We start from the raw sequence: 26,558 nt of genomic DNA, 5'->3' as shown, positions 1-26,558 counted from the left end.
GTCCCCTGACCCCCATCTTCAAAATAGACATGATGAGATTATTCTTTTTCTCCCCGAGGGCACATTTCTCACCTGCACTCTGGTCCAGGAAACTCAAGGTAACATCCCCGCCAATGTCATCTTGACTTTGAAACAGCCCTGGCAACCGCCAGCAGACGCGACATTCAGGGATTGATGAGCAGGAAAATCAAAAGGGAAGCCTTGAGGCAGGGTAATTTTTAAAGAAATCCAAGGACAGGACCAAAACGAGAAGCTGGAGGCAGACAGACAACTGGAGACAGAGCGAGGAGCGACATCTGTGAGTTCTCAGCGGAGCGGAGAAGTGGAGGCCCCGCCCTCTCTCTTTCCCTGCATGGGGCGGGGGGGCCCCTCTCGGCAAGTCTTTCTCACATGATGCCGCCAGGTCCACCCTGCCCTCCGACCTCCGACGAGAGCAGCCAGTGAATCAGCAGGCCAGGAGAGGACAGTGGGAAACAAGAGGGGAGGAAGTCGGAGTCCTCTCTAGAGGAAGGTATGGAAGGTTTGAATGAAGGGGGCCGGGAGCAGGAGCAGGACCGGAGCCCCACCTGTCCATGTCCCTCGACTCCCTTCTGAACTCAGGCCCTGGTAACCAGCCTCTTATTTACCCCTGCTCTGCTCCCTCGGCCAAGTCTTGCTCCGCCGAGGGAGGGGGTCACAAAGGAACCCTGTGACGTCCCTGCAGCCCGGCCTAACCGCCACCTCGCTATTCCTACCTGTGAAATGCCCCTAGAGCTATCCTTGCCCTTACTCCCTGTCCCAGAGGGACCCATCCAGTTATGGTCTTTTCTTCTAGCTCTTGCCTCCCTCTCTCTCTATCCCATCTTAATCTGTCCGGTGTCACTCAAGATGTGTCCCAAGTGTGCCGGAGAAAAAAATGTTGAGGCTCAGAAAGAGTGACATCCTCACTTCACACCCGCAACTCTTGACCCCTGAGCTCTCAGAGTCAAGATGCGGCCTGAGCCTGCTGACCCGCATGGGTGAGGAGCCCTACATGAGGCCTGCGCAGAAGCACTGGGGGAGGGGAGGAGAGCTGTCCTGCCCTCTCTCTGCTGACTCCGCCCCTTGTGCATCTGACCTGGCCATTTTAAAGCGCCTTCTAGCACTGGCTCCTGGGGGGTTTCGATGGTGACGAAAAAAACAAGGTTCTACTACCTGGTCCACCTCTGCCAGGATCTTAGAGGCCCCCAATCTAACTTTGTCATCAAGAGTGATAGTCCAGATGAGCTAGTGTGATGGGCAGGGACGCAGAGAAGCGGAGCCCTAAGGCGGGGGACCCGCCTCAGGAAGGGGAGAGGTGTGAACTGCGACTCTCAACCGGGACCCAGGACAGAGGCGATGGGAAAAGAGGGGATTGGGGGTCTCTGTAATTAAGCTCCTCTGAGAAGCACACACCAAGAACAGACTAAACTCGCAAGGATTTTTATTATGTGAAAAGAACATGAGGGAGCTGTAGGAGGCTGGGAGAGCCGTCAGACCTCTGAGTCTCACCCCCAGTGGGACAGAGAGGGAGAGATGGGTGGGAGCATCTTTGACCGTGGTTCAGTCTGAGCGCTAGGCAGAGCCTGCCGGGAGTCTTCGCAGCAAGGTCAGTCAAGGAAGTTTCAGATCTCTTGGCAAGCAGTCTGACTTCCATCCCCCCCACCCTCAGTCACTGGAGGAAAGCTGGTGGCTGGGCACAAATGTCCAGGTGGACATGGAGTGCAGCAGCCAGGCTTGGTCAACTACACCCTGGTAGGAAGAGGTGGGCCCCAGGGACTCAGGTGCAGAGACTGGGGACTGCAGAAGGAAGCATGGCTGAGAGAGCCCAGAAGTTCCTATGCCCTCACTGTCCAAAGCTAGGGCCAGCAGAGGGGACACCCACTAATGTTATGGGAAGTTCTAGGAAGCACTAGAGACTTTCTTGCTGGTAGAATTGTCCTAGTAAGGATCAGGCAGGTGGGGCCTGAACCTCTTGGGACTTAGGCACTGAGTAATAGTCAGGAAAGAAGCTCTTTTCTAGATTTTTTTTTTTTAATCAAACTTATACATTTACATGGAACCAATGAATGAACTATCAAATAACGCGCTTTATTGAAAGCAAACAACTCTATCCCTCTTCCCTTGATGCCTGCCCCCTTCGAAACCATTCTTTTCACTTTGAGCTGAGTCACGAAGACCTCCTATGCTATCTCTCTCTCGCCCTGTGCTGAGGACCTTTTCTGTTCTGTGAGCCCTTAGATCTACATGTGAGTGCTGCATTGGTTATTTGATGCAACGATTTGGTGATCACAATTTGACAATTTGACAATACAGTCTTCTATTGTGTATACATCTCATAGCACATTAAATGAGATTTTCGCTTATTTCTGATCCTTAGGATTTGATATTTTTTATGCTAAAACCTTGATAAAATACGTCTCAACCTTTTGGAAAGTTGAACTGGTTGACTGGCTTTATTAAAAAGTATGAAACTCTCCTTCCTTTAAAATAGGGAAAAAGAAGTACATATTCTCGTTTTTCCACACTCTGCAAGATTTGACTTTAATTTTCATTTTTTCACTCCCTGTGAGTTCTGCCCTGCAGCTGTAAGCTGCCGCTTTTTAAAGTTAATACTGGAAGATTCAGCACATTTTTCTCACTCTTCAGCATGAGAAGGACCCATATTTCTAAATAAGTTTTATTTTATAACACTTTGTTTAAAATTGAGGAAATACGGCCTTCAGATACATAAATCAAATTTAATAGAAGCACCGTGAGGTTTAACTACATTTTGTTAACACTATGAAATTTAATAAAGGGTATTGTTTCTTACTGAAGTCATATGGTTCAACTCAAGATATGAAAGAAGCTCGTTATAAGGTCCTGTCATCAGTGAATAATTTAGGAACTTTAATCTGAAGGCCAAGATGGTAAAGAAGTGCTAAGAACTGTCACAGAGCTTTTTTCTCCGCTTTCCCTCTGTGCAGCACCAAATTTGGGGTGATCTTGAAAAATATTTGGGTAAGCTTAACATTACTGTGCAAACCTGAACACAATACCCACTATAAGAGAGAAATGGTAACTGGATATTAGCTGGGTGATCAAAATCCAAGCTGAAACATTATACATTTTCAACCAGGAAAGGAATAAGAACTACTCCTAAAGAATTCTCTCAACCTACTATCACAACACTAGTTTCATTTTCAGCACAGGCCCACGGATAAGAGATGGCATCATTTTCAGGGCTCAGAGAACCAGTACAGCCATGCGGGTAGGAGGGGGTTAAGGGCAGAAGGATTAGTGAGCAGATGGAGACTGGGAATGATGATCTTCTTCATCCAATGCCTGGCATTTTAGAGCTGGGGAACGATGGATAGCATTTGAGCTGGTGAGGACTCAGTGGTGCTGAGCCCGAAGGAAGGCTGAGCCTGAAGGGGTGGACTGGAGGCCTGGAGGAGGAAGGAAGAGCTACATCACCCTTGAAGAATGAGAGGTCGCTGGGGGCAGAACTCAGGGCTCACCCACCTCTGGAGTTTGGATGATGCCCTGTAAATATCTGCTGATGTGTCTTGGATAGAATAGAATGGAAAACAGGGTGAGACAAGACAGGCTACAAATCTAAGGAAGAGGGTTACCTGGGACAAGTCGTGAGACACAGAAATGAAGAGTTGTCTGGGGGATTCCAGAGGCAAAAATAGACACAAGCGAATCAAAAGCGTCTTTCACTCCAATCCTTCCCCCCATGTAACAGCCAGCCCACCTACTCATCCATTTTCAAATAGTCTACAATTAAAACTGAAATGCTGTCTACGACCATGCTACCCTCAACAAGCCCGATCCCCTGAACAAGCCGGATCTCATCTGATCTCGGAAGCTAAGGAAGGTCGGGCCTGGTTAGTACTTGGATGGGAGACCACCTAGGAAAACCAGGTGCTGTAAGCATAAAAAATAAAAAAATAAGGGATTGTAACTGACAAGGTCCTTGCAATCTGTGAGGTCAACCAAGGGTTGCCTCGCCTAAAAAAACAAAAACAAAAAAAAACTGAAATGCTGAACCAAAGAATAGGCGGAAGAGGGGCAAAACTGTAGAGGCTGAGCACAGAAGATGCCCAAGGACTCAGAATTGCAGGAGGAGTTTGCATAAGGCACCGCTCCCAGAAGAGGCAGGCATCCTGAGTTGCAAAACCAAACTCCTTCCTTGCAAGACAGAGTATGGAGTGCCCAGGTCTGGTGGGAACTTCCCTGGACCTGGTTTCCTCTTAACAGAGAGGGAAGAGGAGCCCAGTAAGGCTCCACAGGCAAGCCATATTTTCAGGAAGCAGTTTGTTTGATGGAGAAAAGAGGGGCAGCTTACTCTTTTGAATAGACCTACAGCTGTCTATCACTACTGACAAGGATTGGGGGCATATATATTGGTCCAGTCACTTTGGAAAACGGTTTGATCTTATCAAGCAAGGTTAGATGTGGATCTCTCCTGTGAACCAGCAATTCTATTCCTAGATATATAAGAGCTTCATTCTCAAATTGCTAAAAACAACTCTCATAGAAACGGCAAGCACATGTCAAGATTTTATTTAACTCATTAATGAAGGAAGCAAAATAATGCAAAATTAATTTAATAAGTTCATGAGTATTTTTAGATAATCTATGGAAAAAGAAATGCTGAAATAAAATTGCTAATTCAATACAAAACTGATTATCGTCCCACAGGGCCATAGTACTATAACACTTAGTGTTATCTCCTTGACTGAATATTTGAAAAATCAACACACCTAACCAGTTTTCTATAAGTTAACTTTTAACATTTGGGAGTTATAAAACATTAGAGCCTCAAAAAACTGCAAAGGTAAGTCAGTTTCATTCCTTGAGAGTCAGATGACCTTCAAGTAGACTTAATAAAATGTCCCACAGTCATCTTTCTACTTTACTTCAAAATTTTGGATAATTATGCTAAATAGTTACATAATCTACAGCAATTCTTACACACCAGCCCCAGGACACATTTGCAAGATTGTTCAAAACAGTAGTATCTTCATTAGCAAAATCTAGGAACCACTCAAATGTTTATTAAGAGCACAATGGAAAAATACTCTTTAAAATGAAATATATCAATGAAAACAAATAAACAACAGCTACATATACCAACATGGAATAATTCCACAATATAATTTTCACATTTGGGTTTTGGCTAGGCAATATGTCTTGCTTTGACCAATGTAATTAGTGGACATGACATAAACAAAAGCTAAAATAAACTTGCATGTTTGGTCTTGTCCCCTTGTGCTTCTGTCTTTTGCCACCCAAAGAGCATCCCTCAGGTAGCCATAGGTCCAAACACGTCAGAGACATGTGGACCAGATCTGGGTACAGCCTGGATTCTGGATCCAAGTCCAGCTGAGCCCCACTGACCCCCAGTCACACAGCCATGAAATAAATGCTTATTGTGACATCCCACTGAGATTTGGGGTGGTTTGTTATATAACATTACTGAGCGATAGCTACATAAAACAGACATACAGACTAAAATCATTTATATATAAATTCTAGGACATGCAAACGCAGTTAATGAATTCTGTGAGAATATCCCCCCAAAAGTGTAATACGACGCTAAAGAAAAGCAAGTGACTAATAAGCATAAAATTCAGGATAGTGGTTACCCAGGGTGTGAGGGAGAGATGATGTTTAGGGGCACACAGAAGACCTCAAAGATAACGGTGGTTTATTTCTTAAGCTGAGAGGCGGGCACACAGTTTATTTTATTAGTACTCACTGTAGCTTACTATACATATTATACAAATTCTCTTGTATAGACTATATATTTCAGTTTCCTCCAGATGGGTAAAAATAACCACACACAAAACCTTGAATAACAGTAAAGTATATTAGAACCTGAAACGCAGCCCAGATGAAACTTGCACAAAAATTGAGTACCAGTAAACTCAACTCATTCAAAGATGAGTTAACAAAAAAGGATGCCCACATAATCTAATCAAAGATGAGACCGAAAAAGAGAGGACAGAAAAATCGTCAGTAGAACAAACAGAAAATGCTGCCACAAGGCAAATGAAAAGTAAGACCAAACAATTTCAACCAAATTACAGTGTTAGTGAACTAGTCACTCCTAAAAGCAAGAGGCAAATGTAGAGATACAAGAGACTACGGAAGAAATGTCAGGGTTGAAGGATGAGATGAAAAGAGAGCGTAAGGAGATTCAAAAATATGAAAAGGTCAAGTTACTAACAATTATTTACTCTGTGCAGACAGTTGAAGGAGGAGGAAGTTCTGTGTGTGACATATGGAGTTGTTTGCCTCTTAAAAGCCTGTGAATTTGTCACGAGTTTTGAAAATGGATTTAAAAAAATAAAGCACCTTTTCCTACCTCAATTCCAGGTTTGAGTTTCCTTGACCCTGTCCCTACAACAGTGCTTGGGAGACCCCTGTTGATCCAAGTATTTGCCCTGTTCTCCGACAACCTTCTAGCACCCAGTCTTTCCTCCAGGTGGTCCTAGCTTTGCAGGCAAGGGCCACGTGAACATCAGGATTCTCCGGACTGTGCCTATATTCTTGTTTCCTAACATAAACTTGGCCCACGATTCCCCGTTTCCCTGGACACTGCAGCTCTGCTCCCAAGGTTTAAAGCCCCTGAACTCAGAGCCTCAGAACCCCCAGCCCATTTTGACTCCAATACCCCATTCCCAGGGTCTGGCCCCTCACCTCTGGGCTTCATTTCTCCCAATTCCATTCATCACATCTGGATATTTAGCATGGGATAGGATGAGAGGGGACACGGTAGTAATGGAAGAGATAACGGGTGAGATTTGTTTACCGTCACCATGGAAACCTCAGGCCAAATGTACAGGTAGGACTTTGCAGGTGGCAGGTTCAGATAACCCTTCTCAGCTCATTGGGACTCCTGCACATTAGGAATCCCTGGGGGAAGGCTTAATAACTTACTACACTACGAACTCCATGTGATCCTGAGAAGACCGCCCTCTTCGAGCCCACTTTTTTTTTTTTTCCATTCTCTAGAGTGTGGGACATTTCCTGACTCCATAGGGAACAGAGGGAAGGTGGATTAGAGAGACAGGCCCAGCTGGAAGAGAACAATGAAGTTTGGTTGGTTCCCTCTGCAGCATAGACTCAGAGAGCAAACAGATCCAGGGTGATGTCTGTGGATGTCAGAGAGAAAGTGAGGGGTTCATGGGTCCCACTGAGATCCAATCAGAGCAAGAGCTGGCTATTGGCCAGGCAGTCACTGAGAGGAGATAAAAGTCGTGCCAGGCCCTGGGACAAGGCAGAAAGAAGTCTGAGCACAGGGAGACACTCTCCAGTCTCTGCACATTTTCTGACACTTGTCAGAAAAGACACATTTATTTCTAACACCCTGCAAATGCAACTTCGCTACCGAGTCCATCTGGAGTCACCAGGGCACTGGGAGGCCTGGAGAGCTACATTGGGAATGGCTGCTTAAAAAGACGAGACGCCGTGGGATAAGGAAGGTGGCAGGCAGAGTCTCAATGTAAAGCTAAAGAAATCGGGTATAAGCCTTCTGCAGGGGAGGCTCATGTCCCACTGGCTACTCCTTAAACCTTGGATGACAACTACTTAGTAACGCTCCCTAATAAATAAGACAATGAGAAGAAAGGAATTGAAACATCAGTAAGTGAAATAAATGTGGCCCATTACTCATGAAGAAATAAGAGAGGACATGAGAAAATGAGTCTTTACATGGAAGTGTTTAAGTGAGTTTAGACTTAAACACATTGGCACCAAGAAATATCGAAGCTTCACCGCAAAGGCAGGAGACCTCTCATGTGTTAAAGCTATACAGACAGAGAAGATAAGATCTAATTGGTGTTGGCTGCACCACCCATGTCTCTCCCGGCACTTTTGTCTGAAGCCTCAGGAAGCCTGTAACGGTCGTTTTTACCTTTTGGCAGACTCCATAAAAAGTCATATCAGGGGATCAACAATGGATTTAGCAGAAGCTCAAAAATGCCACCACAAAGACAAAAAGGGGTTAAAATATAGATTATGACAAAAAGACAAACCAGTAAGGAACCTTTTGAAACACCAGCGTGGCTCATCCAAAGAAGCAGATTCCAGGAAAGAAAGACCGGGAAGAAGCGAGCTGCAGCTCTCAGGGGAGCCGGGGCACTGGAAGGTAGTTACACTCTAAGACCCCGTGAACAACCAGCAAAGGAGCCAAAAGGCAACGGGAATGGAAGAGAACGGAATAAATAAAATGAGAGCAAGAGAAACACGTCAGTGACCAAAGCCTGTGATGCCATCTCCAGGATGATCTGGGCATGAAACCCTTCCAGAGAGAGGTCCTCAAACCCAAATTCAGTGTTCGGGCCGAGACTGACACTGGCCGGGTCCCCGCCACCCGTCATGTCATGTTCCACCTGCAACAACCTTCTCCCCTTTCAGTGAGACGTGCTTAGATTGAACTTGGGTCTGAAGATGGGCCTTCACTTTATCTCCAGGTGTTTATACCTTGATTATAAATTAAATGAAATACATTCACACACTTTCATTTCCTGTAAGTAAAATTGAACGAGCACACCGATAACCTCACCTGGTGAATCTCACTTGGAAATTGGACCCACTGGCCATGTCAAATGACTCCGGCTTGGAGAGTCTGGAGGGAATTAAACATGCCCAGCAGGGTGGCTATGGGAGAAAGTACTGGACCTTCAGAACCTCATTTGACCTGGAGACTGATGCATGAGGTATCTGAGGGTGGCCAAGCTCTGAGAGGTCATCCTCTCCAAGTCTCTCCTGGAAGCGAATTGTAAGGAGTATCCCTCACCGAGAGCCCCAAATGCTGCCCTGGGTCTGTGCACAGAGCTCAGTAGACACCCCAGCAGGTCAGTGGAGTCAGGTCTGTCACTATCGCCCTGTTGAAGAGGAGAACAAAGGCACAAAGAGGTGAGTTAAACTTGCCCAAGAGCACACAGCCTGCTAGCAGGTGGCCCAGCTGGCCTTTGAACTCAGGCATCTGAAGAGCATCATCTGGTACTCCTGGTTCCTTGGACTTCTTGCCCTTCCAGCTCTCTGCCTGCTCTCACACTCCCCCTGGGCCTCACTGCTCAGGAGGAGGAGAAGGCTGAAACCCGACACCTCAAAATGGACCCAGCTGGACCGGCAGGGGTTATTTGCAGACTCCAGGTTTCTCTCCGAGTCCAGGCCCTTTCCAGGAACAGGACGACACAGCGAGTCCTGCAGGGCAGTTTTCACGAGGAGCCGGAAGGTACAGAATCTCCACAGAGTCACCGAGTCCTGTGCTGTTCCAGATGGGTGGTGGCGAGGTCACCCACAACCTCCCTCAGCACTGGAACCTGACCTTGAAGCCACATGGAAACGTGGGTCCCCATTCTGGGAGAAGGGAGCCAGCCATGGAGCCACCTCCTTCAGCTGCCCATCTCCACCACAGAGGAGCCCAGGTGAGTGCTTCAGGCCTTACCTGTGCACTGGAAACCCTCAGAGGAGTGGGCCATGCAGGGGAAGCCTGGTGGACCCTCTGAGGGAGTGGAGCCTGGTGACCCGACTGCAGTGCCTGCCGTTACTTCCTCTGAGCCTGTCAGCCCCAGGTCCAGTGATGTGTCTGGCTCTCCGTGTGGCCATGGCTCCCGCAGCAGGTGTGGGCCTCTGTGCTGCCTGTGCTGAGCTGAGAGGTGTTGGGGGAAGGTGCTGTTCCCGTCCTTTCCCCAGGGGAGTGTGTCTGCCGCGCCAATGGCTCTGCTCAGGGGCAGCGGCCTCAGGAGGAGGAGGGCTGGAGCAAAGGGAGTCATGGCCGATTGCTAGAGAAGAAAATGAACGAGACGTTAGTCTCTCTTCATGAAGCTCAAATAGGAACAGGAGACATTTGCTGGGCGTTCGGCGGTGTGAGCCCCGTTCTCAGGGTTCGTCAGCATTCCCATCTTACTATTGCCTGGTTCTGATGAAGCTGGTGTGTGAGCCCCCTTTGCCCATAATGAGGGTACCCACTCTGCTCTCTCCTATCCTTTTATGCACTTTTTGGGGCCCAGCCTCCCTATGAGATTTCTAGGCAGTTTCCTGTCCCTCGCCTTCCACCACACCCCGCTCCCCACACACACACCATTGTGCAGCTTCCACAGGCTCATTATGTCCAGGGAGAGGAGGTGTCCCGACAGGGAGGCCCCAGAACATTCGTCCTCGATATGCTCCATGCAGGACCCCTGCTCCTGCTGCTTCTGGGCTGCAGGGAGGAGAGCATGGCTGTGTCTGAATGCGGGTGTGTCCCAGTGCGTCCCTTACGTGTGTCTGTGTGTGTGTCTGTGTGTGTGTCTGTGTGTGCGCTTCTGTGTTTGTACCTGCTCAGCAAAAACCTCCCCTTCAGCTGAGTGCCCAGGTGATTCTTCAGGTGAGCCCAGGAGACTGTTTTCGTGGGCCCGGGGCACTGCACCTACCACGCCCGGTGGCTCAGGGGCCTCATTTGTGCTGGTTGTGGCTCCCTTCGCTCTCCCACTCTGCCCAGAGACATTTCAAATGGGATCTTCCAGCACAGAGGACAGAGCCCTGTGTCGCCATGTCCCTGGATGGCTCCCAGGTCACCACTGCTAACGGGACACCTTGTGCTTGCTTAATTCCTTTACATCAGCCACTGGCCTGTGTGGGGTATTCCCGGGGGCCAGGCAGTGCTCTAAGCCGATGACAGCAATTAACTCCAGATCCTGACTTATTTCCATGGGTAATGCCATCCTCACCCCCACTCACAGATGAGGAAGTGGGAACACAGACAAGTGTCATAAGTGCCCAAGGCCACAGGGTCCGCAATGAGGGAGCTGGTGTTGGAGCCCAGCCGTCTGGCCCAGAGCTGACTTTCAACACCACGATCCTGTCTCTTCTGTGTGGACCACTGAAGCCATTTCGAGAGCAGGGTGAACACTCGGATCCCATCTTCACCAAGATCGGTCAGGCGGCTGGTGTGAGGGTCAGATGGAAGCATCTAGAACCAGACCTCGGCCCAAGTCATCTTCACCTTCCTGCATCCACGGAGCCTCATCCCCTCCCAGACCCACTTCCTAAGCCAGAGATTCACAAATTCGGCCTCTCTGGAGCCTGGAGATCCTGATTGCAGAAGGGCATTTCCCCCCACCCCACCCCCGCCCCAAAGCTCCAGCTGTGCTGATTGTTCTTTCCATTGAATGAAATGGTACAAGTGGTAATATTTTCCGTGTTGCTTGTTTTTCTCTGGTGACTTAAAAACAGAACCGTGTGTCTGACAGCCAGGAGAGGAACAAGATGACGCCCTGGGAACCTGTCTGAGCATCAGCGGCCTCACCAGACACCCAGAGGTGACGATGATTTGGGCTGTCAGGAAAGAGGCAGCTTCCTCCTGTGGCCACACACCAGCTCCGGGGCCCCCTATGGATCAGCAGGAAGGTGTCCATTCCGGGGAGTGGGGAGCCCCTATAACAGGATGAGGCCCAACTGCTCAGAATGGAACTTTCCTGCTGGCTTGTGATTTCCTGCTGGGGGAGCTGTTCCCGGCATTTAAATATAGGGAAACAGAGGCACAAGGAGGTGATGTCACCTGCACAGGGTGGCTTTGTTGTCATGTCAGAATCTGGATGTGGCCCAGGTATATTAAGCCTCCTGCAGCTCGCCCTCCAAGGGCACATTTTGGAGGTCAGCAGGTGAGGGCACTAAAGTCCTAACTTGAGCTCAGCACCAGGAGTCCCCATCCCGGCCACGGCTCCCATGGCACCTCACCTGTGCCCCAGTGGGAAGAGGGTAAAACCAAGATCAAGGCTCAGAGCATGATCTCCAACATCACTCATGGTGTGTGTTCTTCTGACTCCTCTGGAGACAGGCAGCCCCTCTCGACCCCAGGAGCTCAGATCCCAGGATCCTGCCCTAATCCCTGTGTCCAGGGTGCCTGCTCCTACCTTATCCCAGGTCCCCAGCCTGTCCCCAGTCTGCTCTGAAAGACGTCTGCCCTCAGGTGGCGAGAGGGGTTCCAGCCCCTGGGTGATGGCCTGAGCTAGGAGGCATGCTCATGCTGTACACAGCCTTGCTGCATGCTGTCACCTCTTACCAGGCAGAAGGTGACTTTCTCCATCTTCACAAGCTCCTCTGCCCACCCATGAACAGCCAGGTGTCTGCACTTCTCCAGGGCCCAAGGCAGGGACACACTTTGTCTTTGTGTGGCTTGACCTGCTGACCATTTGCCTCCTCTCTGACTGGGAATATTCCAGCTACTGCCCTCTTGACTGACTGAGCCTGGCTCAACAAGTAGTCTTGACTCACTGAGACACTGGACCATCTGATGGAGGCTTTGTCGGTTTAACTGTTTCTGTCTCCAAGGAAACAACTGCCAAATGATCCTGATTGGCTGAGAATGTGGCCCACTTGACCTACTGATGGCCAATCAGCTAGTGACCAACTGCCAGTCAGTCAGACCCTGGGAGCCTAGAGGGCCTGACAGACCAATGTCAGACAGAAAAGGGGAGACTGGATGGGGAATGCTTGGGGGCTCATCCACAGGATCTTTAGGTAACTTTTTTATCTTCTCCCTTAAAAAAAAATAAACGGCTTGAATGAGATATAATTCACATACCATAAAATTCACCCATTTAAAATGTACACTGGCTTTTAGTATGTCACAGAATTGTGCATTCTTTGCCACAACCTAATTTTAGAACATTTGTATGACCCCAAAGATAAATTCTGTGCCCACTAATAGTCATCTCCATTCACCAGAAACCCTGGCCCTAGACAGCTACGAATCGACTTCGTCTCTATAAATTTGCCAATTTAAACATTCTATATAAACAGCATTCTTGCAATATGTGGGCTTTTGTGACTATAGTCTTTCAGTTAGTATGTTTTCAAACTTCATCCTTATTGACTGTCCTTACCTATCTCCCAGCATTGCTTTGAGGATCAGGAGGCACTGGATAGGAAGCTCTGTGCAGACTGGAAAACATGGCAAAGCAAAGGATTGTTATTATAATTGTTTCTATTTCTATATTGTTTTTAGGCTTCCAAAGAACTTTCCCATCTTTTCTCTTACTTAATATACAGCAGTTGATATCACTCTCGTATACAGATGTCTAAGGCTGATGGCTTGCCCGCGGCTCCTCTGAGAACAAGGGAACTTCATTTATTGCTGAAAAAAATTCCCATTGTATGCATAAACCACATTTTATTTAGCTATCATCAGTGGATGCACATTATGACTGTTTCTAATTTTTATCCCTTTTGAATAAATCTGTTATGATCATTTGTCTAAAGTTTGGGGTAGATATGTGTTTCATTTCTCTTGAGTATATATCTAGAAGTGGAATTTCTGGGTCAAGTGTAACTAAGTCTACGGTCAACATTTTGAGGAAGCGCCAAACTGGTTTTCAAAGTGGCTACACCATTTGCATTCTCACCTTTCTCACCATCGAAGTATGAAAATTCCATTTTCCCCCCATTCTAATACATGTTATTGTCTGTCTTTTTGAGTATAGCTCTCCCAGTGGGGGTGGCATGCCATATCATTGTGCGTTAGATTTGCATTTCCCTAACGACTAGTGGTGTTGAGCATTTTTCATGTGCTATTGGCCATTTGTATGTCATCTCTGGAGAAATGTCTATTTAAATCCTTGGTCATATTTTAGTTAGGTTTGTTGTTGTTGTTGTTGAATTGTAAGAGTCCCTTGTGTATTCTTGATAAAAGTATCTTATCAGATATATAATTTACAAATATTTATTTCCAGTCTGTGAGCTATTTTATCATTTTCTTAGTGGTGTCCTTTGAGGCCCAAAAGTTTTAAATGTTGATAATGTCCAATTTCTTTTTTTGTTTAACCACTTGTGCTTTTGGTATCATATCTGAGAAAGCATTGCCTAATCCAGGGTCACAAAGATTTATTCCTATGTCTTTTTCTAAAAGTTTTATAGTTTAGCTCTTAAATGTAAGTCTTTGTTCCACTTTGAATCCATTCTTGTTTATGGTGTGAGGTAGGGGTCCGACTTCATTAGTTTGCCTATGGCTGTGCGGTTGTTCCAGCATCGTTTGTTGAAAAGACTTTCTCCATCGAATTATTTTGGCATCTTTCTTGAAAAGAAATTCACCATAAATTAAGAATTTATTTCTGTACTTGCAGTTCTACTCCATGACATCTATCCTTACTGCCAGTCACGTACTGTTCTGATTACTGTAGCTTTGTAATAAGTTTTGAGGTCAGGAAGAATGAATTCTCCAACTTTGTTCTTCTTTCCCAAGGTCGTTTGGCTATTCTGGATCCCTTAAATTTCTGTATGAATTCCAGGATCAGCTTGTTGATTTCCGTAAAGAAGGGCTGAGGAAGTTTTGATAGGTATTGTATTGAACCTGTAGATCAGTTTGGAGAATTGTATTAGTCAGGATTCACCAAAGAAACAGGATGTGTACATATATAGAAAGAGATTTATTATAAGGAATTGACTCACATGATTATGAGAGATGGTGAATCCAAGATCTGCAGGCTCGGGACCAGGGGAACCAATATTCCAGTTCCAGTTTGAAGGCGGGCAGACTGGAGACTGAGGAGAGCTGATGGTGCAGTTCCAGTCTGAAGTCCAGCAGATGGAAACCCCGGAAGGCTGATGGTTCTGATGAAGGCTGAAGGCTGTCTGTGCCCTTTGCTCAGCAATCCCTCCAGAGCAGTCCTGTGCCCGAGGGACCCTGCCATAAGGGGGAAAGTCCCTGGGACACCCTACACCACATTTGGGGCAGCAGGGGCCGTGCATCTATGTGCATGTAGGGAGGTGGGAGTACAGAGGTATCTGTGCCCATGAATGTCTCTGGACATCTAAATGCATGACATTGCTGATACCGCCACATTTCATGTCCCTGGTGACCCCTGTTTATCACCAAGAACCTACAGTGTCTACACACTGTGGTGGAGGCTTAGACCTCTCTACCATTCTTCCTGAAAGCTACATAGGGCTCTGTCTGGCACACTGCTCGGAATCATTAATGTACCAGGAGCAGGCAGGTGCCAGGAGTAATACTAATAAGCAGGTCCTTTGAAACCACACGTCCCCCCGCCATATTCTCACAAGGCTAAAAGGCGGCGTCCCCACATGAAAATCCCTCCAATGCTAGCCCCTGGTACCGATGAGAAAGTCATTTCCTCGGATCTCTGGGCTGGAATTTAAGATGAGAGCACTGCTGTAACCACATGGTTGTCATCCTGGCTGCACCTGGGAGCATTCTCAAAGTTACCGCTGCTGGGATCTTGCTTCCCCAGCCCCTGAGACAATTGTTTTGTGGTGCTGAGTAAATATCAGGAAGTTTAAAGCCATCCCCTGCCTCCAGATTATTGCAAAGGCCTGCCTGGGGTTAGTGGGACAAAAGCTGGATCCCTTGTCTGGAGATAGGACAGACTCTACGGTCCTATTCACACTCCACGGCACACCAAGACCAGTAGGAAACTAGATCTTGCCACACCCACAAGCAGGCAAAATCCCTGCTCGCTCCCTTAGTTTCTCCTAAGAGCAGCTCCTAGTGAGTCATGTGATCCTAATCCCTGCACCCAGCTCTGCCTCTGGGATCCTAAACACACACACTGGGGGCAAAAATCTGATGTAGGGAAACTCACTTGTTAAGATGGTGCTGTGGGAATATGGTGCCACTGAGGTCCAAGGCAAAGGGGCCAAGTAAACAGAGTGGTTGACCCGGAGGCCCCTGTCCAGGAGTGAAGGGTCAAATGACGATAGGAGACCTGATAACCATGGCCAGAAGGACTGGGATGGAGTGGTGGGTTCTGAGATCAGAGAGGATTGAGCTAAAATTATTCAGAATGTGTTGTCATCTCAAGAAATTTGCCTGTGCATGACAAGGGAGGGAAAGTGGGTAGAAAAAAAATGAAATGAGCAAACGAGTTACTAAATAGGGAACCTAACTCAAGCTAGAGGAAACTAGAACACTTTCTGGACAGTTCTGCAGGGTCCCCTTTGATGCCGGGCCTCTTTGCAAGTGTTTGTGTAATTTTAAGGTTGTATGTATTTTAGTGTTTTTACCTTAATCTTATTTGTTTCATGTTTTTATTCATTCAATTATTTAATTAGCATTTATTATCTACTATGTGCCTTACATGGTTCTAGACCCCAAGAAACAGCTTTAAAAAGGCAGATGAAATTCCTACCTCCTGGAACTTACCTTTTAAGAGGAATAGAAAATGGTTTTGGGTGGTAAAAATTGCTGTGACTAAAAACATTTTGACGGAGGAAGGGGAGACTCATGCTTGCAAACAGCCTTACATTACTTGTCACTGTCAGTTGGTTGAAAAGTGAAGGATTATTTAATGTATTTCAAAGAAGCAAGATAGGAAAGTCTCATGAACACTGAGATTAGTATAATCACCTTGGGAAAGGATTGGCTTTCTCCAAGAAGTCGAACATGCAGTTTTGGCCCTGCCTTCCACTACTGGATAAAACCTCACACGTGTCCCAGAGGACAGGTAAATCTTGTTCAGGGAAGCAAAACTAAAAACCATCCAAGCGTATATTGACAGAAGAATGGAGAAATAAATTGTGATAGAGCCATTGCAGTGGAATATTTCACAGTGGTAAAAATTGTGCAAACCGCCATTCTATGTTCCATTGTGCAAGAAAGTAGAAACAAATTTATAGAACAACGGAGGGAGTCCAAAAAAACAACATGGTGTCAAACGACATGCAAAACTCTTCAATGCATTCTTGGCAAATACAAACAACTGTAATCAAACTTCAAAGAAATGCAATTGACTGAGAACCATAAAATTCCAAATAGTGGTTTCTGAGGACATGACTGGTGACCGTGTGGAGGGCCTGCAGAAATCATCGGACAGTTGTTTCTGGAGTGAGGAATAGCTATAAGTCGGAAAGACTCTGTGATGAGTCTTCTTTCCGCCTCGTATATGCAATTTATCTGTTCTTTTGTGTTGGCAGCTACATTTTGTTTCTTAGAGGTAGAGAAAAACACCCACGCACAAAAACCTTGGCTTCCACCAACAGCTTATGAGAACCTAAGCCACAGCGTTCGATCCTCCTCCAGATGAACTTCCTGCTATACACTGATTTGTGGGAAAACTTGCCTCGTTAAAAAATAAGTAAGAAAGAGCTGGAGAGAAGTACAAACTACACAAAGAGGAATCGGAAAGAAAGGCAAAGCAAGGCTTACGGAGAGCACTCACCAGAAACCACTGCCTTTAGAGCAAAGACAACTATGACCCAGATTGTTACAACAAATCATAACATTGCAATGAGATCTAACCACTCAGAACAGAAGGGGAGACAGCAGGACGCCTGGTCCTGGAGCTGGCTGTGCTGGCGGCCTGGAGAGAGGGAGGGACTCTGAGAGATCTTTGCAGCTCAGCTCAAAGCAAAGAAAATGGTTTTCTGAGGGGCAGACTAATAGGGACAGACCAGGGGAGGAGGTTGCTGTTTCCAGAAATAAAACCTCTTAGAAGTTATTTGTTCAATCCTTGGGAATGAATAAATTTAATTTAAAAGAATAGATAATAATAGAAGGGAGTCTCTTTCCTGGCCATCACCCAGTGCTGACCCACTAATGGTGTTCCTTGCAAGTCTCAGGGCTCTATTCACCCAGCACCAGGCTGAGAGACCTCCACAGGTGCCTTCTAACGCCTTCCTACCTGCCTCAGTGCATCTTCCTCAGGCTGGTCCTTGTGCTGGCCACCAGGAAAGATCCAGGAATATCCCTCAGCCGCACCTCCTTCCATGTTCCCCAGTTTAAGCTACAGAAACCTCCTTTCCTGTGCTCCAGAGCCCCGGGCTTCAGTGTGTCATCTTTCATTGTCTGAGATCTCAAGGCCTGGCCACTCGCCTGAGGGCTCTGTTTCTCTGTGTTCCTGCTCATTGCATGTGCACATCTGAGCTGTCAACCTTTAGCAATGTTACTCTTTGGACCTTAGTTATTTTCTGGTGCAAACTCGGGATGTGTGATTGACTTCACTCTGGACAGACAGGGGTGGGATAGGGCAAGAAGGAAGCAAGGCTTGAATGGGTCCCTCAGACACTAGGAGTTGGGCTGGGGCAGGTTGAGAGGCAATTTCCAGAATCCAGTAACCAGGGGAAGGGCAGTGATATCGTGAGGGTCCCACTGTGACACTCAGCTACACACCGGGAAAGGAGCTAGGATTGGCCAGGAAGGCTCAGAAGGGGATAAAAGGCCAGTTTCCCAGTAATTAATCTAGAAATATGCAACAGAATGGTAATAAGAAAATCCCCCAAAGCACTTGGAAACTAAACCCCACATTCTAAATAATCCTTGGATCAAAAAAGAAGTCTCAGGAGAAATTTTTAAAAAAGCAGAATGAAATGAATAAAAATGAAAGCACAATGTATCAAAATTTGTGGGGTACAGCTAAAGCAGTGCTAAGGGGGAAATTTACAGCACTGAATACACACGTTAGAAAGGAGGAAATGTCTCAATAACTTAATCTCTCCCTCAAAAACCTAGAAAAACAAAAGCAAAATAAACCCAAAGCTAGTGCGAGAAAGAAAATAATAAAAAGCAGAAATCAATAAAATTGAAAACAGGAAAACAATAGACAAAATCAAAGGAACAAAGAGTTTGTTACTGATAAGATCAGTAAAATTGACAGACCTCTAACAAGACACAGGAAAAAAGACTATATCTCTTGGATCTTAGAGTTTATAACACACAAATTACTAATATCAGGAGTGAAATGGGATATCACTATAGACCCTGCAGATATCAAAAGGATAATTATGGAATACTACAAACAACTCTACACACATAAATTTGACAGCGTAGGTGAAATGGACCAATTTCTTGGAAAGCACAAACTACCACAACTCGCCAATTGAAACAGACCATAGATTTTAATTTAAAATGCAAAATTATGAAACTTTTAGAAAAAACACAAGAGAAAATGTTTGCAATCTAGAGCTAGAAAAGAGTTGTTAAATTTTATACCAAAATCCTGATACATTAAAGAAAAGGATGTATACTTTAGTTCCAACTTCATTGGAAATAACACCTTTTCCTGTACAAGAGATCTTTTTAAGAGGATGAATGTCTCAAGACTGGGAGAAAATATTTGCAAACTACACATCTGACAAATGACTTATATCTAGAATCTAAGAACACTTAAAACTCAACAGTTTAAGGGAAACAAAAAACACCAAACCAACTAGAAAATGGGCAGAAGAGATATTCACTGAAGAGGACATAGAGATGGCAAATTGACACATGACAAGATGTTCAACATTATAAGCCATTAGGGAAATACAAATTAAGACCACAATGAGATATCACTACATATCAGAACATCTAAAATTAAAAAAATAATAATAATGACAATACCAAGTGCTGGCAAGGATTCAGAGCAGCTGGATTTCTCAGACATTGCTGGTGGGAATATAAAACCGTACAGTCACTCTGGGTAATAGTTTGACAATTCCTTTGAGAAACTAAACATGTGACTACTATATATGATCCAGTGATTACAGTCCTGGGCATTTTTTCAAAAGAAACGAGTACACAAAAACCTGTACACAAACATTGTTAGCAGCTCTGTTCACAATAGCCCCAGTCTGGGCACAACCCAGATGCCCTTCGGTGGGTGAATATCCATCTAGAGCAGTTTGAGGGCAGATGCTGCAGAAGTACAGATGTGGACTGTTTGTGGCTTTCCAAAGAATGGGCACGTGACTGGGGCAATTAGGTGCGTGTTGACGGCCGGGAGAGAACAATGATGAAGCAGAATTGAATAGCTCAGTCTAGAGTTGGTAAATGTTAAACTGCATCTCTAAGGCCTTGGGGTACCCAGATCTGCTCCGGTGGAAGCACTTGGAAAACATAGACTCAACAGGGCAGGCTCCTTGGCCTGTGGAAGGACATGTGCCTTGTCATCTGTTCTCCTACATTTAGGACAACCTGTAAATAACTTCCTGGGAGAAAGGACCTAGTTTGTGGAACACAATTTTTGTGTGTGAAGGTTATGGGTGTCTATGTAATGTTAATATGTATGTAATCTTGCTCAGAAAGGGTAGAACTCACCAAGTCAGCTAAGAGCTTCCGAATACATCAGAGACGTGTTCCCCAAAGTACCACGAGATGGCAGCACATGCACACAAAGTTTAAAGCGCCTTCGCCGGAAAAGAACGTTGCCGTTAGTTTTCCAGTCGTGGAAAATCCTGCACCTAAAGGTTCATGATGAAGAATGCTTTTATGATAATATGTGGCAAACACATGCAGAACTTCTTCAGGTAGATACATAGATTCAAAGGATGACAACAGATTATGTAGTTAGAATTCTTTACCTTTTGGTAAAGAGTATGTATCTTGCACCAGAAGCCAGAAATCAATGATGCGTGATAAAAGGATTAAAGGATTTGTTTAGCAGAGTTTTCCTGTTTGAGTTCATGGCTTGAGACTGGCTATTCTAAACACTGTCTCTACATCTCATAATCGCTGCGCTTCGTTTATTGAGAATTTAGCCTAATGCTGGGTACATTGGCAATGCCTTACATGCATTATACATTAAACTTTGCTGCAGCCACTTGGAGTAGCAATTATTATTCTTATTTTAAAGACGGAGAAAGTAAGATTGAGAGCCGTTAGGGACCGTGGTAATGGCACAGAGCTAGTAAACTCTGAGGAGCACGCTTAACCCGGCCTGCCTGACTCACAACACTCCCTCAGTACATGAGGGATCCTCTAGGTGGCGCTTATATGTAAGCTTTCACTATTTTGTGATCGCTGAAGTCTAGGATCAATACTCTACTCGAGGGGGCTTTTTCTTCCATCAAGAATGTTTTATAACTAATATGATCATTGGTATGATCCACCTAACACCGATTGAGAATAGTCCTTACCTTGGAATAGTGAGAATAGTAACTAGCAACTTATTATCAAGAAAAAGGTTCATAAGATTCTTTCCATGGGCACTTGATGGGGTTTTTTTTTTCTTTTTTTATTTCAATAATGTAGGACTAAAATTATATCGGTACCCAAAATACCACGAGTTGGCAAACGACTTGCAGAAGTGGCAGATCGCAGGTAAGCATATAGAACTGATTTTGTATGGCTTACTTCCTGCCGCATGGCTAGTTTGGTGTTGGTCAAGGGGCAGGCAAGATGGTTGGCCATAGATGGTTACTTATATATATTTTAAAATTTTGAAAGTTAGTTTTTCCCAATTCCTATTTGTGGCCGTGTGTGTGTGATGTGGTTGGATCAAGATGCTAGATATCACATAATACTTAAGTAATAGAATGGTGAATTGACGAAAAGACAGGTAGGAAGGTAGGAAGGAGAAAGGTACAGTCTGTTTGATGCACATACCCATTATCTACACAGAAAATGCCCGTGGGAAATCTTGCCTGTCCACTGTCACTGCAGGCTTAGCGGTTCAGACTCACTCCGCTGCCTCAGACATTGACTTGATGGGGAATAGGAAATAAGATTTAATTTAGGACAAGGTAAATAGGAAACCAGAAGCCTCTGCCTTTTGATGATGATGATGATGATGATGATGATGATGATGATGACTGAAATGCCAAATCCACCTAATGCGCAGCATTGTAATTATAGTTAACAATACTGCATTATATACTTGAAAGTTGCTAAGAGGCTAGATCTTAAATGTTCTCACCACAGAAAAAAAGTATAATTATGTGACATGATGGAGGTGTTAGCTGACATTATGGTGTTAATCATATTGTGATACGTAAGTGTATAACTTGATCTTGGCCAAAAGGCCGAGAAGCGATTAATATGTAAGTGTATCAAATCAACACTTGTACACCTTAAACTTACACAATATTATATGTCAATTATATCTCAATTTTTAAAAAAGCCAAATCCTACCAGAGCATATTTGGCATTTTGATTTTCATGGAAAAGAACATTTCTAATTTTTTATGTGCATGCTTTTGATATATGTGGTTTATATAAGTTATGTAAAGTTGTATAAAGTCTTCAAATTAACCCTGTAGGTTGGGCATTATCTCTTTTATAAACCAGGAAAATGAGGCATCATGTAACTTTCCTGAGTGATATATATATATATATATATATATATGTATATATATACACACACACACACAGAGTCATATACATACATATATATGTATACATGTATATACATATATATGTATGTATATACATATACATCATGTAACTTTCCTGAGTGATATATATACACACACACACACATATACACACAAATTTAGCTAAACAGAGGTCTTTTGTGCCTTTATAAGGACAGTAACAACATCCTGTAGGAGAATAAGGGGTTGAATGGATAGGGCGCTGTCAGATTTCAGGCCAGCCCTGTAGACCAACTGAGGTCAGCTAGTGGCCACAGACACAGTGAGGCCAGTTAGAAGTGCTGCTTGCTCTCCTCCAGCCATGTTCGATTGTGTAGGTGCGGATGCAAATATGAAGGTGAGGTGGATGCAATCAGAGGGGTGTGATAAAGCAAGACAGAGCAAGGCCCTGAGGGCACATGTAAGGAAGTCATTCCAACAACCGACAATCTAATATAAGCTGGGCGAGGCAAGAAGTAAGAGCAGGAGGGAAGGTAGACTGTATAGTGGGGATGGATCGATGTGCTGGTGGTCTTGTTAACAGAAGGGTACCAGAGGGAGTGAGCAGTAATAGGAGACTGGGGCGCATGAAATTTCTGTAACGAGGGAGTGTTGATATTGGACAGGGTAGGTCTGGGGTATGACCACGGGAATGAATGGCTGAGGAGACAAGATCATTGGTGGAGAACAGAGAGGCCAGTATGTTGGAAATATTATTTACAAAGATATTGATATTACCAAGGATCATGACAGGAGAGTGTTAGAGAAAGTGACAGTGAACCAGGAAGAGAAATCTTCGAGGAGTGAAGTCATCTTTGACAGATAATTGACTGTAACCACAAGAGTGGTGGGAGAAACAGTCATGGAAAAGAGAATATTCCAGGAAAGCAGTAATGAGTGATGATGAAGACACCCAGGTGCATAGATGGACAAAAAGTGCAGGAAACACTCACACCTTGAGATAGCAGCAGGTAGAGTAAGGTTTCACTCAGGTCTGTGCAGTGGCAGCTGCCGGCCACATGTGGCTACTGGGCACTTGAAATGTGGCTGGTGTGGCTAACGAACTAAAGTTTTAATTGAACTGAATTCCAATTAAGTCAAAAACCGAAGTGGTACAAAATATTGTTCCGTTAAATAGAGCTTTATTGTTTTGGTAGGACTACATTTCACTTTAATCAGTGAAAATCCAAATTGAGCTATGCTCTACATATAAAACACAAAATTTCAAAGACAATATTTTTTAAAAAGGTAAAAATCTCAATATTTTTACACTTTTTGCATGTCGAAATATATTGGGTCACGCGAACGTGTTTTTGCATGTTGGATCTATTGTGTTGGATAAAATATATTATTAAATTAATTTTACCTACTTCTTTCTACTTATTTTAATGTGACTACTAGAAAATTTAGAATTGCATATGTGGCTTGCATTACATTTCTTTTGGGCCGTACTGCGTTAAAGAAAGATAACGAAAGGAACACCTAGAGAACAGGTGGAAGACATAAGACACTTAGCTGACAAGTGACCAAGCGTTCCAGAAGGCACAGTGGAAAGGCTTTAGGGTTTGGCAGGCACTGCCAGGAAGGGATAGAGAGGCAGATGCACGGCCATATGGAGATGAATGTCTCAGGGCTGAGGGATCTCCAGGGAGTGCTGGGATTCTCGTGGTACTGGAAGAAGCAGAGATAAAAATCACGGTCCCGTTTTTCTCAAGGCACGTGCTGATGGCAAGGCTTTGACTGTTTGGAGGTAAGGAGTTGATCCAGTTCTAGTCAGGGACCCCAATTCACTCTGACAAAGGAGGAGGCGGGGAAGACAAATATTTTGAAGGGAGCGTCTAACGGGATTTGCTGATAGATTAGATATGGGGCATGAAAGTACGAGAGGAGTCAAGGGTGACCTGAGCAACTAGAAGGACAGAACTGGCTTTTATGGAAAAGGGAAGACTGAAAGCAGAATGGGGGGCGATGGGCACATCATGAGTTCATATGGGATGTGTTAAGTTTGAGGATCCTGCTAGACCTCCAAGTACAGACCTTGGAGAGGTAATTGGCTATAGGGTTTTGCAATTCCCTGGAGAGATGAGGCTGGAGATATAAATCTGAGGGTCTTTGGAATCTAGATTGGATTTAACGCTAAAGTTATGGGTTGTATACTCCGAGATTGAAGAATTTTAGATCGATCTAGTCATTTTCCTATAGCTTGCTGAATAATCATGGTGTGAATAACTCCCAATTCATTTTTTAGGGTGTACTTTTTTTGCAGATGTTTCTTCCTATTGACCTTCGGCCCCAAATACTATTACCCCGAACACATACCGCTGAGAGTGTATAAGGGTCCGGAAGCCAGACTGGTGTTTCTATATTTCATAATATAGAGAACCTATAGCTACTATAGTCACTTATAGTCATCAGGAACTTTCTATACTCTGCTTGTTCTGCTAAGAAGTTGTTTCTGCCTCATTGCAGACATTTCTCTACATGCTGGGAATTTTATTACAAAAATTAAATGTTGGGTAAGAGTCATGAGCTTAACCAGCCACATCACCCCAGCTGAAGAAAGCCATTCCCTCTGCATTAGGCAAACGGGTGAACAAGCAATTCTCCTATCCAGACCCTCAGCATAGAGCTTTCTACATAAAAATTAACCAACAGTATACACTAAAAAAAAAAAGGAAGAAGGAAATTTCATCGGAAAAATCTGTCTTCCTCTTTGTAGCTCCTTCATTAACTAAAAACAAAACACAAACTCTTGATTATCACCATGTAACCCCGGGTTTGGTTCTGCATTCCACTTCCCTCTGGAATCCCCACATTTGCTGTACAACCTGTGTTCTGGGTGAGTCCCCTCACTGACGTAAGTGGAAAGCCATTTAAAAATGGCTTTCGAGTTGAAGAGAGGTTAAAGAGCCACAGACGTTGAGAGCCGGAAGCTCGTCATTTCAATGAACTGATTTTGCCGATGAGGAGACTGAGGCCCGGAAGGTGAACTGACTTGCTCAAGCTTAAAAACTGCTAGCGATGGAATCGAAACCGGAGCCCAAGCCCCCTTTCCTGCCATCTCCTTTAGCTTTTTGTTACGGAAAGCTTCAAACATATACAGAAGCAGACAAAATCGTATACCCATCACTCAGTGACAGTTATCAGGATTTTGTCAGTGTTTTGCCTATTCTCCCTTCTGGATTGTTTTAAAGCAAATCCAAGATCCTATGTCATTTCTCTTGTAACTACTTTAACGTGTTTCTCAACTGATAAGAATGTTTAAAAAAGAAAAAGAAAAACACATGCCATTAAACATTCGATAAAGTTAACAATAATTACTTTACCATCATCTAATACTTGTCTATAGCCGTCCTCCTGATTAACTAAAAGTTGTCTTTATTGTCGGGTTGTTTAAATCAGGTTTGAAAAGGTCCACACTGCATTTGGTTGTTTGTCTCTTAAGTCTCTTTTAGTTTTTAGCAATCTTATCTCTCTTTTTGTATGAATGCCATTGATTTCTTAGAGGAGATCAATTGTCTTCCCAAATGTTCCATTCTTCTAGGATGTTCTGGGTTTGGCTTTTTTCTTCCTCTAGTGTCATCTGTGTCTCATGGTGCTCTTCTACTTCTTGTGTTTCCAGTACATGGGATGTCAGGCCTAGAGGACACAGCAAGGAGGAGGCAGCCAGGAAGAGAGCCTTCACCAGGGACCGATTACACTGGCACCCTGATCTCAGACTTCCCAGCCTCCAGAGCTGTGAGAAATCAACTTCGGCTGTTGAAGCCACCCAGCCTGTAGTGTTTTGTTACAGCAGCCCAAACAGAGTAAGACAAATGGCACATAAATCAAAAGCACAAAGCAAGTGCTAAATGCTATAGGTGGGGTGATAAGGACAGAAAGTTCTACATAAACCCCTATTTTTGTGCAGGTGGCTTCAATCCCAGGGTCGGGACAAAACTGGTCTGGGAAGGCAGGCAGCAAGGTGCTCAGAAGGCTGCCCAGGAACTGGGTGGAGGTGCAGGTAGAATGGGAGGGAGCTTTGTGTGCAGGGTTTGATTATTCTTGGCACCGGCTCTAATTTCATCAGCACAGACGCAATCTGGCTGGACAAATAGGTTGATTTGGCTTAAGGGGACCAGTGTGGGTAACATAAGAATAACTCAAGGTTATTGTTCTTGGAGGGTGAAAAAGGGAGCGTTCCCCCGCCCCCCATTTTTTCCCAGGGCGTGCAGGCCCTGGGTATGGCCCAGCACCAGTGGAGACAGAGGTTAGAGTCTGAGCAGCAGTCTGAGCAGCATCATGGCCTTGCAGATGCTCTCTGGGGTTTTCTATGACAGGGCATCACCAGGGGTCCCCAGGAGCTTCCCAAGTCTCAGTCCTAAACAATCCTCACCAGCAATAATAGGAACAATGATCTCTAATGACTAAGCCCCCATCTAGCGCTAGACTAGGTGCTACACCCGTATCTCTGCCGGTTTGGGACTATCACCCATTTTCCAGACAAGGATGAGACTCAGATTCACACAAGC

The 26,558-nt window shown here is 44.9% G+C and overlaps 1 pseudogene; it reads left to right on the top strand.

The window, feature by feature from the left end:
• The first annotated feature begins 3,784 nt into the window (after positions 1–3,784).
• Positions 3,785–3,921, top strand: LOC120604185 (uncharacterized; annotated as a pseudogene).
• Positions 3,922–26,558: the final 22,637 nt, after the last annotated feature.

Source organism: Pteropus medius, unplaced genomic scaffold (assembly GCF_902729225.1).
Source record: "Pteropus medius unplaced genomic scaffold, Ma_sr-lr_union100, whole genome shotgun sequence".
NCBI classification, from domain to species: Eukaryota; Metazoa; Chordata; class Mammalia; order Chiroptera; family Pteropodidae; genus Pteropus; species Pteropus medius.
The sequence above is the reverse complement of the archived record's forward strand: the minus strand, read 5'-3'. Positions and strand labels throughout refer to the sequence as shown.